The sequence below is a fragment of the Terrapene carolina genome, unplaced genomic scaffold (assembly GCF_002925995.2).
Source record: "Terrapene carolina triunguis isolate 2854851 unplaced genomic scaffold, T_m_triunguis-2.0 Scaffold136, whole genome shotgun sequence".
NCBI classification, from domain to species: domain Eukaryota; kingdom Metazoa; phylum Chordata; order Testudines; family Emydidae; genus Terrapene; species Terrapene triunguis.
The window spans coordinates 3,174,275-3,186,583 of record NW_020664487.1 but is presented as its reverse complement, the minus strand read 5'-3'; the positions used below and the strand labels follow the sequence as shown (position 1 = coordinate 3,186,583).

The 12,309-nt window shown below is 44.5% G+C and overlaps 1 protein-coding gene across 1 annotated transcript in view; it reads right to left on the bottom strand.

The window, feature by feature from the left end:
• CCNI (cyclin I) overlaps nucleotides 1–6,019 on the bottom strand; it is a 50,700-nt gene extending 44,681 nt beyond the window's left edge. Inside the window, exon 1 of the mRNA XM_026653268.2 lies at nucleotides 5,709–6,019. The gene's annotated coding sequence lies outside the window, so the exon portion shown is untranslated. The remainder of the gene's footprint in view (nucleotides 1–5,708) is intronic.
• Between the last annotated feature and the right edge of the window lie 6,290 nt (nucleotides 6,020–12,309).

Sequence of the window (12,309 nt, the reverse complement as noted above, 5' to 3'; positions counted from 1 at the left end):
TTCAATTTAACACTTTCTGGTGTAAAAAAAATCTGGCAGAGAAGTTTTCATGACCAGCACCTATGGCAAAATATTCATCAGCTTTTTAGAACTTCGGAATAGTAGCAGCTTCGATGCAAAATGGTTTATATGTTTTAGGTTTGTTTGAAACATACCCTATACACCTCTACCTCGATAGAACGCTGTCCTCGGGAGCCAAAAAATCTTACCGCATTATAGGTGAAACTGCGTTATATCGAATTTGCTTTGATCCACCGGAGTGCGCAGCCCCGCCCCCCCGGAGCGCTGCTTTACCGCGTTATATCCGAATTCGTGTTATATTGGGTCGCGCTATATTGGGGTAGAGGTGTAGTTGAAATACCTTCGGTACAAGAAGTGCAGCATCTGAAGTTTCACAGAAAATAAGGGACAAACTGAACTTTCACTACAAGAATTAAAAATCAGAGGTAAAGAAAATAAATCAGTACATGGACCTGATTCTCCTCTCTAAATCAGATGAACTCCTGAGTTACACAGGTGAAAGTGCAAGGTAAATCAGGTCACATATCTTTAATAATACCACCACCCAATTCCTACATAGTGCTTCATCAGGAGACCTCAAAACACTTTTCAAAGACTGTACAAACACTGAGGCAGGCAGAGGTGAAGTGACTTGCCCAAGGTCATACAGCAGGCCAGTGGCAGACCCAGAAATAGAACCCTGGTCTTTTGAGTCTCACTCCAGTGCTCTATCCACCAGAATATTCGGTTTCTAAAAGCAGCTGAATACAGTAAATCAAAAGGATTAAACCTGTAAAGATACATGCTTTTAAGGACTCAAGTCTGGTACCAGGTCAAGATTAGTAACCAGAGCCACAGTGAACGGTTAGGTGCAGACATGCAAAGAGAAGGATTCTTCCGTGGAAGAAAAGCTCCCATGGGGGATTCTGAGCTGCTGAGTTCCACTGAACTAGCATTTCTCAGTTGTGGGAGTAAGTATAATTTTTTGTTTCTCATCGCTGCCACTAGCACAAAGTGCACTGGAAACCAGGCAACCGAGGGACACCAGAAGACCCAGCCCTCAAGAACAGGAGGATGACAGGGGAGAAAACAATTATGTGGGAGATTTTCAAAGGCATGAAGAGCAGTTAGGTGCCCAATTGCCATTAACGTCTTTGAAAGTTTATCCTAAAATAAAAAAAAAGAAGTGTCTAAACAAAATTAGTGACACTAAAACTCAAAGCATGTTTACAGTTCTGAAATGTATTTTAAAACATCAGATCTTTTTAAAGAGATTGTTTGTACAGTTTGAGTTATTTTAGTAACTAAGAAAAACATTATTAAAATATGCAGGTAAATTGCATTGAAGTGCTAGTTAAAGATGCCAGATTGCCAGCTCCAGAGACCGATGCCAGTTATTTGTTCACGGAACAGCTACAGCATATGTACCTGTATGTTTTCTTCTATTGCCTCAACCCAGACCCAGACAACGCTCTTCTAAAAGTGAAAAGATAGTTGGATCTTTATGGTCCATTTATCCAATCCAGAGTTCTGGGAACATGTACAAAATATATCATTAAGAACTATATAATGACAAACTAAAATACCCACTGAGATGATTCCCCTCTAAACCAAGACTTTGCCCAACACTCAAGCCTAGAGAAAGAGCTTAAGATCAATAAATGTGGACTTTGTGAATTCCAAAGTCATAGCCCCTCATAGAAACAGCCCAGTGGCCAGCCCCATCAATGACTTCAGCAGATAATACCGTGGCTGCTGAGTGCTGAGATCAAACAAGGAGAGAGAGTCTCTGAGGTAATCAGGACACAACCCATTTAAGGATATACAGGTTAAAACCTGTACCTCAAATAGCATTTGGAACCAACGGTTAATCAGTACAGATCACAGGTGTGACCAACTCTTGTTAAGTGGTGGCTCTCATCCAGAGGGCAGCTGCATTCTGCACAAGCCATAATGGAGTAGTCCCAAAGGAGGATTAAGTTAAAGAGAACTAAGACCCCTTTACTCCTGAATAAAAGCATCCACACAGTTTCATGTGCACTGACGTGACACCTTTAGTTCACTTGCCTTAACTTTGCTGAGTGCAGCCCTGCTGCGTAGGTCACATTTAATCACTGGCCTCTTCAGATACTGATAGCAAAAGGGACAGTGAGAATGGAAAGGCCACCACCACCAGATCTGGCTCTACTTAGGCATATACACCACATTCATCAACATAGGATCTGAGCACCTACTTCAAACCAGAGACTTGTCTGCTGCGAGTTGAACTGCGACCACCAATCTCATTTCACCTAGGCCACTGAATCATTAGTAATACCTTTCTGTCCCTTCCAATCTGGGCTGGATTCTTATATACAAAATCTGTCAGCCATTGCCACTTTGACCCAAACCAGCCCATCCCTACACTTTCACCCTTCCCTATCCCTCAAAAAGCCCTTTTGTAAACCAAAGGCCAGATACACGGATATTTGCAATGGAGACTTAGTTATTAACAACGTGAACTGCAGTAGCACTAGGGGCCATGGACCAGGACTCCATCATACCAAACACAGACCAAAAAGCCAGTTGCTACCCCAAAGTGTTTACAATATTAAACCTCTAGCTACCAGCAAGGCCCCACGTGGATTCACCCCAAAAGAAGAGAGGGGGTGTTATTGCAACAACCCCCCTTTCATGGTTCCCACCAGGTGTTAGGAGGTGGATATTGCTTGAATTTGTAAACTCCATGAGCAGGAGCTGCAGCTGGGAGACACTAATATGCATGTCCTACAGCCATCCTGGCCAGACCCCATCCCAGACAGCACTCCTAGGTAGGGGCCAGCACTAACCCCACCCTGATACCAGGGAACTCCTAGTGGTTTCGTGGTGCCATTTCCCCTCCCGCTGACTTTCCATCTTGAAGGCCTTCACCAGGGTGTCTCCTCCAGCAGTAGCTGGAACAGACACAGGAGAGTATCTAGCCTCAGCTACACAGCAGTGCAATCTATACGCCTTCAAATAGCTACAGTGCAATATATTTTTGGAAAGGGCATTTAAGTGACCCAATGGATTTATACTAGCAGAGAAACATTTCATGCAAATGTCTCAGAAGGTGTTTAAAATTAGATCTCGAACATACAAAAGGCAAGAATCTGTAAGAATATATAAAGGCCAAATTAAGATCAGTCTGTTAATGGGGCCTTTCAAACCCCAGCTAAGAGAAAGTTCCCAATTTGGGGTGCAGGGCAATTAAAAGCACACACCCCAAAATGTTTAACTCCTATTGGGAAAAGCCAACAGATTAGCTTTGCAGAGTTCTAACCCCAGGCTCCGGAGCAAGGCACAGAACTGTGCGCTACCTTTACAAAGCATCTGAACAATTTTAAAAGCAAATCTAATTGTTAGCAGGGATCCAAAGTAGATCCCCCAAGTCTGGAATAAGGTACTGTGGCTTCTTTCTGAGAGCTAAACTTCTACCAGCCGTATGTTGCAAAATTTGATGCCACATATATACATCCCCGAGGTGATTATAAACAAAGCACTGCAATCAAGCTAAAGGTTGCAAAAGCCTACAGACTCATCCCCATGACAATGAAAACATTAGCCAAGCTTGAAAGGGGAAAACTAAAACCACATAGCCCGAGAGATTCTGTACAATTTAAATATGATAAAGGGGTTTAGAAAAAAATCAAAACCCTGTGCCTATGTCAGAGATGCAGCTGTCTGTCACCCCAGGGATACAGACTAACACGGCTACCCCTCTGAAACCCTGGGAAAGGGACATTATAAACTATACAGCTGCTGAAAAGCAATTGTTTAAATCAGCCTTCCAAAATTCTGCCTGCCTATGGCAAGTAATTATTATTTTTTAAAGCAGGCAAATAAAGCATCATTAATTTTTTCATCCTTAGGCAAAAAACTCCATTCCCCCACTTTTACCCTAAGGTGGCAAATTTTCATGAGAATTTTTGCAAAGGCTTCTTTAAACCAGTTGCACGAAATAACCTAAGGTAACGTTAGCAGTTTATATCATCCCTTCTGGGACAGTTTTACATGAAACAACATCAGCAAGTCAGTCTTCTTTCAAGAAAACGCTTTCCGTGGGGGGTCCGTTCTACTGCGTCAACTGATATAACAAAGCAAGAACTAACAAAAACAAAAACATCCAAGAGAGCGCCTGCACAAGTTTAGCAGTCAGATCAGAAGAGTCTGAAATAAAGTACAGTTGCAATTTTTTTAAAGCATACTTTTGATACAGAGTAATCAACAATAACCCAAAGCAGCAGACGGAACTATGGACAACTGACCATGTGGCCAGAAAACAGGAGCAAAAGTACAAGAGACACTTACTATTTGCAGTAAAATTACAGGATTGGGAACAAATATTCAAATGGAATTATGCCCCTTTGGACAACAATATTTAGAACATCTAAGGCCCCAAATCCTGAAATGACTTGACCATAGATCATAGAATATTAGGGTTGGAAGGGACCTCAGTCATCTAATCCAACCCCCTGCTCAAAGCAGGACCAATCCCCAGACAGATTTTTGCCCCAGATCTCTAAATGGCCCCCTTACGGATTGAACTCACAACCCTGGGTTTAGCAGGCCAATGTGCAAACCACTGAGCTATCTGCTCAGGTAGCCCCCTGAACCCCTATGGTGCCCTAATGACTTCAATGGAGCACCGTGCAGGTGCAGCAGTGCTCCAAAACAGAGCTTGTTGCAGGACTGGGGACCTACAAATAAAAAGTCCATACAAGGTACTGGGTGTCCTCAGTTTCCCCCAGGAGTTGAGGACTCTCTGAGCATCTTGCAGGAAGGGCCTGGTGTCTTACAGGACTGGGCTAACACTTTATTTAGAAATATTACTCCTAAGAACAGAGAATAAAAGTGTGAACACTTGCACACAAACTGAAATACACCCAGTTAATCTCTTTATTGTATCTGACGTGCAATAAAAAAAAAAAATCAAAGTAATGTATATATGGGTATTGCAAAAAAAACATATCTACATATGCAGCCACTTCCATGTAACCGTTTCCATATTTTACACGTGGAAGTAAACACAAGCTAGATCACTTAAAGTTTAATATATACACACCCGGTGCACAGAGATATACACACATTGCTGCTTTATAGCTGCAAACAATGCTATATATTGCAGAAGGGGTGTATACAAGTATATCAGCATGTATTCTATAACTCAACCACACACACACACAGACACACACACACACACACACCCACACTGCCTGTAAACAATAACAATGGCAAACATTGTTTAGAAACATATATTTGATACATCTATAAACACTGAAACCAGGATATTTGCAGCATGCTGTACGAAGAAGGCTATTGCAGATACAAACGTGCATGATGATGTACAGATTTTTTTGCATGTAGGGGTATGCACGTTACACACGGCAGACTCTGTCTATCCGACTCCATCGGTTGGTAGCCGCATGGGTTATTGAGCCAAACACAATAAACACCACACTATCACTTATCTAGTTCAGCGTTGCCTGCAAACAGGTCTGTGTGTGTGTCACATACGCGACGCGATGCTAGGACCCCTTGCCCCAGGCAATGCAAACGTCTCCTAAAGAACAGCCCCGCTTTGTTGGGAGCGGCGCGGAAGGGCCCCGAACAAAAGCAGCGTGCCCCGGCGCGGGCGGGCGGGCTCGCATTGCAGACCCCGGCGCGGGCCGGCGGGCGGGCTCGCTCACCTCCCCCGCGGAGCTGTCGGGTTCCCGGTCGGGGCTGGCCCATCAGAAGCCCATGCTGGCGGAGCGAGGGCGCTGCTGGACGCGGCTAGTTGCCCGCCCGGGCCATGCTAGAGGCGGCGGCTGCGGCGGGCCGCGGGGCTCATGTCTCCATGGCGGGCGGGCGGGCGGCTCGCTGTGCGGGGGGGAGCGGGAGGGGAGCCCGGCCCTGCTGCCGCTGCCGCCCCCGGGCTGAGACACGCTTCGTGCGGGGGGGAGAGGCGGAGAGCGAGCCGCGGCCCGGGCCGCAGGGCGGGGAAAGAAGGGCCGGCTGCCGCCGCCTCCCGCGCTGCTCCGCCCCGCGCCCGCGGCTGAGGGGGGAAACACGCAGCCCCTGTCGCCAGTTGGGTCGTGCGGCCCTGTGTCCCCTATAGACACGCCTGCTAGCGGGTATATGGGCCCCGTCGGCACCTATAGCGGGTATATGTGCCCCGCCGGCACCTATATCAGGCGCACGCTTTCGGGGGCGAAACTTATGGCCAAATAAATGTCTCTGAGGTGCCACAAGGACTCCTCGTCCTTCTTCCTGATACAGACTAACAGGGCTACCCCTCTGGCACCTATATAGTGCGTGTGTCCCTTATGCTGCTGGGTCCCCTGTATACATGTATATAGTTACGCCCTGTAGACATCTATAGAGTGCCTGCATAGTTCCCTAACACCGTGTGTCCCATAGATCGCTGGTGCTCACCTATTTACCATTGTGGGCCGCAGATGCAGCTCTCCACGTGTTACGTGGGCCACAGCCACACAATATGTAGTAGGGCGACCAGATAGCACGTGTGACAAATAATGACGGGGTGAGAGGTAATAGGCACCTATATCAGACAAAACCCTATCAGCACTGTCCCTATATAATTGGGACAGTGGTCACCCTAATATATATACTACCTGGGTGGCCCCAAGGATGTCACATGGGCTGTAGCTGTGTGCTGATTGGCCCGCAGGGTGAGAACCACTAAAATATATATACATGCCCACTAGTCATCTATATAATGCATACATATATTCCTCACACTGTGTAGCTCATATACACACACACTATATATGTATATATTTATGCCCTACAGACATCTATATAATGCATGCATGTGACCCTAACATAGTGTATCCCATATATATATATACCCACACACCTGTGCACCCCTAATTTTTCCCAAAATAAACTGGTGCCCAATTTGAGATACCTTACAGGAGCCATGCTATGAAAACCAGGTCCCATCAGGGTGTCTCACTTTGGGCACCCAAAATCATTAGTCACTTCTGAAAGCGTAGGCTGCTGTACATAATGGAGTTGTGTGTTATTTATGTAGATAAAGAGATGCATGTGTTCCTTGTATATTGGGCATAGATGTGTCTTGCATGTGCCACATCACACATGGTGAGGAGGGGATTGTAGGTCATACATACAGTGTGTATATGATACATCCACACACCACTGGTTTTGGATGCCCAATTTAGCACCTATTTTTACAATAGGGTCACAGTCCAAAACTGGGAGTCTTAGATGCTACTGCAGTACAATTAATAAGGGGGCTTTATTTTCAGAAAGTAACAAGTGCTTGCCATCTTCAAATCAGGCTCATATAAGGTGTCTCAGGTTGGCATCCAAAATCACTAGTCACTTTTGAAAAACTTAAGCCAGCATGCACATGCCAGCCATACCTATGTATGCAGTGTTGTTGTAGCCGCAACAGGCCACTTCACTTTAAATGATCCCTTGAAATACGTTAGCTACTTATGCTAATCAGTCTGTTCCACCTTGTATTTAGCTGTGACACTGTGAGTACATTGCCCAGGTCTGAAGAAGAGCTCTGTGTTAGATCGAAAGTTTTTCTCTCTCACTGATGGATTTTCGTCCAATAAAATATTATCTCACCCACCTCATCTCTCTAAAACCCTACCAATGGACCTAAGGAATACATGGAATACCGATATATCAATGGATGTCTACCAAGAAGACACATATGCCCAGGGCCGCCCAGAGGATTCAGGGGGCCTAGGGCAAAGCAATTTCGGGGGCCCCTTCCATAAAAAAAAGTTGCAATACTATAGAATACTATATTATCGTGGGGGCCCCTGCGGGGCCCAGGGCCTGGGGCAAATTGCCCCACTTGCCCCCCCCTCCCCCAGGTGGCCTGCATATCCCTATGGGTATAGGGAATAATACACCTTATAAGAGGGCTATATGCCCAGAGAATATATGTTTTTATACAGGAGATAAATAGTGGAGACATACTGATGGATGTGCAGAACATTCTGTATACAGTGGGTATACATTTACCAGCCCAAACATGAAATCTACTTACTCACCCTTACAATAATGCTGATGATCATTTAAAAACAAATGATATTTTATCAGTGCCTCAAAAAATATTACTTGACAAAGTTGAGTGGATGATTAAAAGGTTGATTTTAATATTTAAATCCTACCTAGCCTTATGGATATAACAGCAATATATATCATGCATACTGTGGGGGAGGGTGAACAAAGTGAGTTACGAGCACTGAGTGCTTTTTCTATTCCAAACTTTCATGGATATGTTGTTTAAAAGGGATTTGGTTTTCCTTTCACTGCTCGGCGGAAGCATCAGACTTCTGTGTTGTGATGTTCCTCATCCTTCCCTCTGCTCCCTCCTCCCATTCCGGAGCAGCCTCACTGCGCATGCACCCCAGTGGCCAGCTGGAGGAGGCAGGGAAAGAAAACAGCAGAGAGCAGGGATGTCAGGAGAGGGGGGAGCAAGTGGCAGATGGGTACTTAGGAGACAGGAAGGGCCAAGTGAGCAGGAGGTGTGGAAGCGGTGGGACTGGAGCATAAGGGTAAGGGAACATAAGGGAGGAGATGGCGGGGACTCACTAGGGAAGGAGTCCCTTGGCAGTACCTTCCTTGCTTTAGCCAATCTGGTCTCTTTTTTCTGCTTGGGAAATGTGTGACGACAGCCCCCTCTCCACCACCCTCTTTCTTAGTATAACTCCCCTCCTACCACGTTTTAAAATCACATGTTTAAGCTTTAGGATTTTTGTCTTTTTTAAAAAAACAACCAGGAATAGCAGAAAGACACCACATTTCTTTCAATGAGACCTACGCAGTGAAAGTCTGACTATGGTTAAAGGAACAATCCAGGGGTGTAGCTAGTGATTTGTATGCACTGGTTAGTTCATTTCTTACCCTCAACCCCCATCCACTCCTTGCCCAGTATTGCAGCCATCTTCCGAGCTAGTCAGTGGACCAAATTCCATCAAAGGCAGCAGAGTTACACAGGATGAATTTGACCTGATGGGTTCACTAATGCAACTCACGCAATTGGACTAGGGTTGCCAACCCTCCAGGATTATCCTGGCGTCAACAGGAATTAAAGATTAATCTTTAATTAAAGACTATGTCATGTGATGAAGTCTCCAGGAATATGTCCAACCAAAATTGGCAACCCTAAGTTAGCAAGAGATCTCTTGCAGTGTGTTAATAAAAGGCCTACCTGATGCAGAACAGAAATCACCTGCAGTTACCCAAAGGTTCCCTCTAGGAAATGTTACACGATTGGCATACATAGCATGTGCTTGCCTAGGCTAATAGAAACAGTTCCAGCACTGAGGAAAAATTTAGTTTGCCCTCATCTCTAATATGGGTGTGGGCATTTTGTAAGGTGAAGGTTAAAACAATGCAGGCTCTGGGTGATGAATGTGTGTATTTATTCCTTCTTGTCACTATATATGCACACATACGGCAGTGGTAGAAAACAGCCTCTCATAGTCAGCTTTCTTTCTACCACCTACATGGGAGCAAAGACTTTGGGAAGCTCTGTCATGGCTTCACTTCCCTCCCCTACTGAGTGTGAGTGGTAAGCAGGAGTTTTTTCTCATGTGGCTCTGATCCTCCCTACTAGCGCAGAGACGGCTCCTCTTCCTTCTCCACATCCCAGCAGTTACCAGAGAGGTCATGTCCTCCATCCTGTGGTCTCACTCATGAGACTTTCACTAGAGAGAGAGATTCTTAGAGGTAGAAGAGCATCGCTATTGGCCAATATCCCATACTAGAGTGGAAACCTAGTTGAGATGATCTCTTGTGGTTTGATTTTCTGTACATACACTACAGTTGAAGAACTTGCAGGGCAGGAGGGGAAAGGAGTGTGTCACGGGAAAATGTCACACACTGGAACAGACCTTGGGAGATGGATAGCCTTCAGCAGTCTGTTCTCGTTTGTGTCTGCAACTCTTCTCCATGTCTTCTCTCCCCCCACTGTCTTTTGCCATGTCTGTGAAGGTTGCCTGTGCAACCTTAATTCTGCTCCCTTGTGTGTATGTATTATGATATGCTCATTAATTACATGATGTGAGGGAGACACATACTATTATGCCTCTTATACAGATAGGGAAATGGATAGAGATCAAATTGCAGCTGGACAACTGTTCAGGGCTAGATTTCACCTGCAATAAGGGCACATCTGTCTACACCCTTCCTGCATGCTCTATTCTTGTGAGCAAACAGGGCATTGACATTTGCAAGATGCTTACACTTACATATCTTGTTTGCTCTCAAAACTAAGCAATCATCTAAGCATAAAAGTGGCATAACATGCTCATGAACCGAAAAGAAAGGTGGTAGAGCTGCCAGATTTGACAGTGTTTCTTTAGCACAAACAACTTTATAATAATAAGGGTCTGAGATTAACTGACAAAATGCATGTAAGTTCAGAGTGAAGGCAGACTCTTTTCTTTAAACTCTCTTCACTACATGTAGGGATTAGATCAAATACTCTCAGCTACATAGTTCATTCAATAGGGTAAATTCTCTATGGATACTGAATACCAGTAGGTCAAGAATGGAGGGAACCTTAACTCAGAATTTCTTCCACTGATTGGCTGAAGTACAATATCTTATATTATCATATGAACAGGACTGAGGTTCTGTCTCTGTAGGACTGTAAGTAAACTCTTAATCAGAAAGGGTAACTGTGCAGTTTCAGACTTTCATGATGGGGAATCTCAATTCGTCACCCGCTCTCTGCAAGATGAATTCTGATCACGGCACTGCACTCTCATTCTGTCTTCACTCCTCTGACTTTAAAGGGACCCTTGCTCTACAGCAAACCAGCAGCAGAGCCAGACTTGTTCTTGAACAGTTTTTTGTTTCCCCTTTTTAAAATGGAAATTTAATTTTTAGAAAGGGGGGTGAGGGGAAACGTCAGTGGCCCTAATGGAAATTTCAGTAGACTCTATTGGAATCGTACTTTTGGTCTCTCTTGTTCCTACTGATCACTTTTGGCTCCTGTTGGAGGATCAGCATCACAGGAACCTGTAGAACAGTAAATCCAGTGCGCTGTCCCAAAATCTATTTTTCCAACTAGAACCAGCAGGAATCAGATGTAAATTAAACTACTATTTCCAGTTGGGAAGCCAAAATAGAAGCGTTCACTAAAATTTCTGAAGAAGTGGCTGGGATTCAGGAAGAAACATCACAATAAATGGTTTTCTGAGCATACATGGCCAAAAATAGCAGAAAGCTGTAAAAGTAGACAAACTAATTTAAGCAAGAAAAAGAGCACAGACATAGCGACTCCAGGAGAAATATGCCATAAAGAACAAAGAGGACAAAAAGAGTGCTAGGAAAGACAAAGACTTTATAGACTAAATGGCAACAGATGCCTAGATCACAGCAGCACAAAATGACATGAAGGCACTGTATGTCATCATTAGTCAGTTGTCAGGAAAAACTAAAGCAACTGACCTGTTCAAAATACCAAAGGCAATTTAATAATGAAGACATCAAAACACCCAAGAAAATGAAAATCAACACAAAACAAAAAACACCAGTAACACTTTCTGGGAGTGACATAGAAGAGGTCCAATATTTCACATATTTTGACAGCATTGTAAGTACAACAGGTGGAACAGATGAAGACATGAAAACCAGAATAGCAAAAGCCAGACATGCCTTTGTACTCTAAAGCCAATTTGCAGAAACGGAAATCTTGCCCTCCAAACTAAACATGGAATATTTAACACCATTGTAAAGTTGGTCTTCCTATAGGGTGCTGAAACTTGGAGACTTATTAACACCTTACCAGCTAAACTCCACATGTTCATAAACAGCTGCCTTAGACAAATCTTCAAAATCAAATGGCCGGAGGGGCGGGGGGGCAGAGGGCGTGAGGAGAAGAATCACAAAGAACTCTGGATGATGACAAAAGAGAAACCGCCGGGACAGGAAATTACAGAATGAAAATGGAGATGGCTAGGATATACATGGAGGAAAGACCTGAACAACATAAGACGGGTGTTGGACTAGAACCGCCCCCCACGACAAGAGCCAATGTGGTTAAACCAAGGATAACATGGAAAGCAGCTCATTGAAAGTTATCAAAATAACATGGGAAGAAGCTAAGACTGCCGCAGGAGACCAGCAAGGATGGAAAGCAATGTGAAAGCCCTATGTTCTGAGGGCATGAGAGAGAGAGAGAGAGAGAGAGAGAAAGAGAGAGAGAGAGAGAAAGATGCACTGTGTGCCCAGAGCAGCTCGGCTAACACGCTCCCATAAACAAGAGACTGCCAGAGAGCATGGGATTAA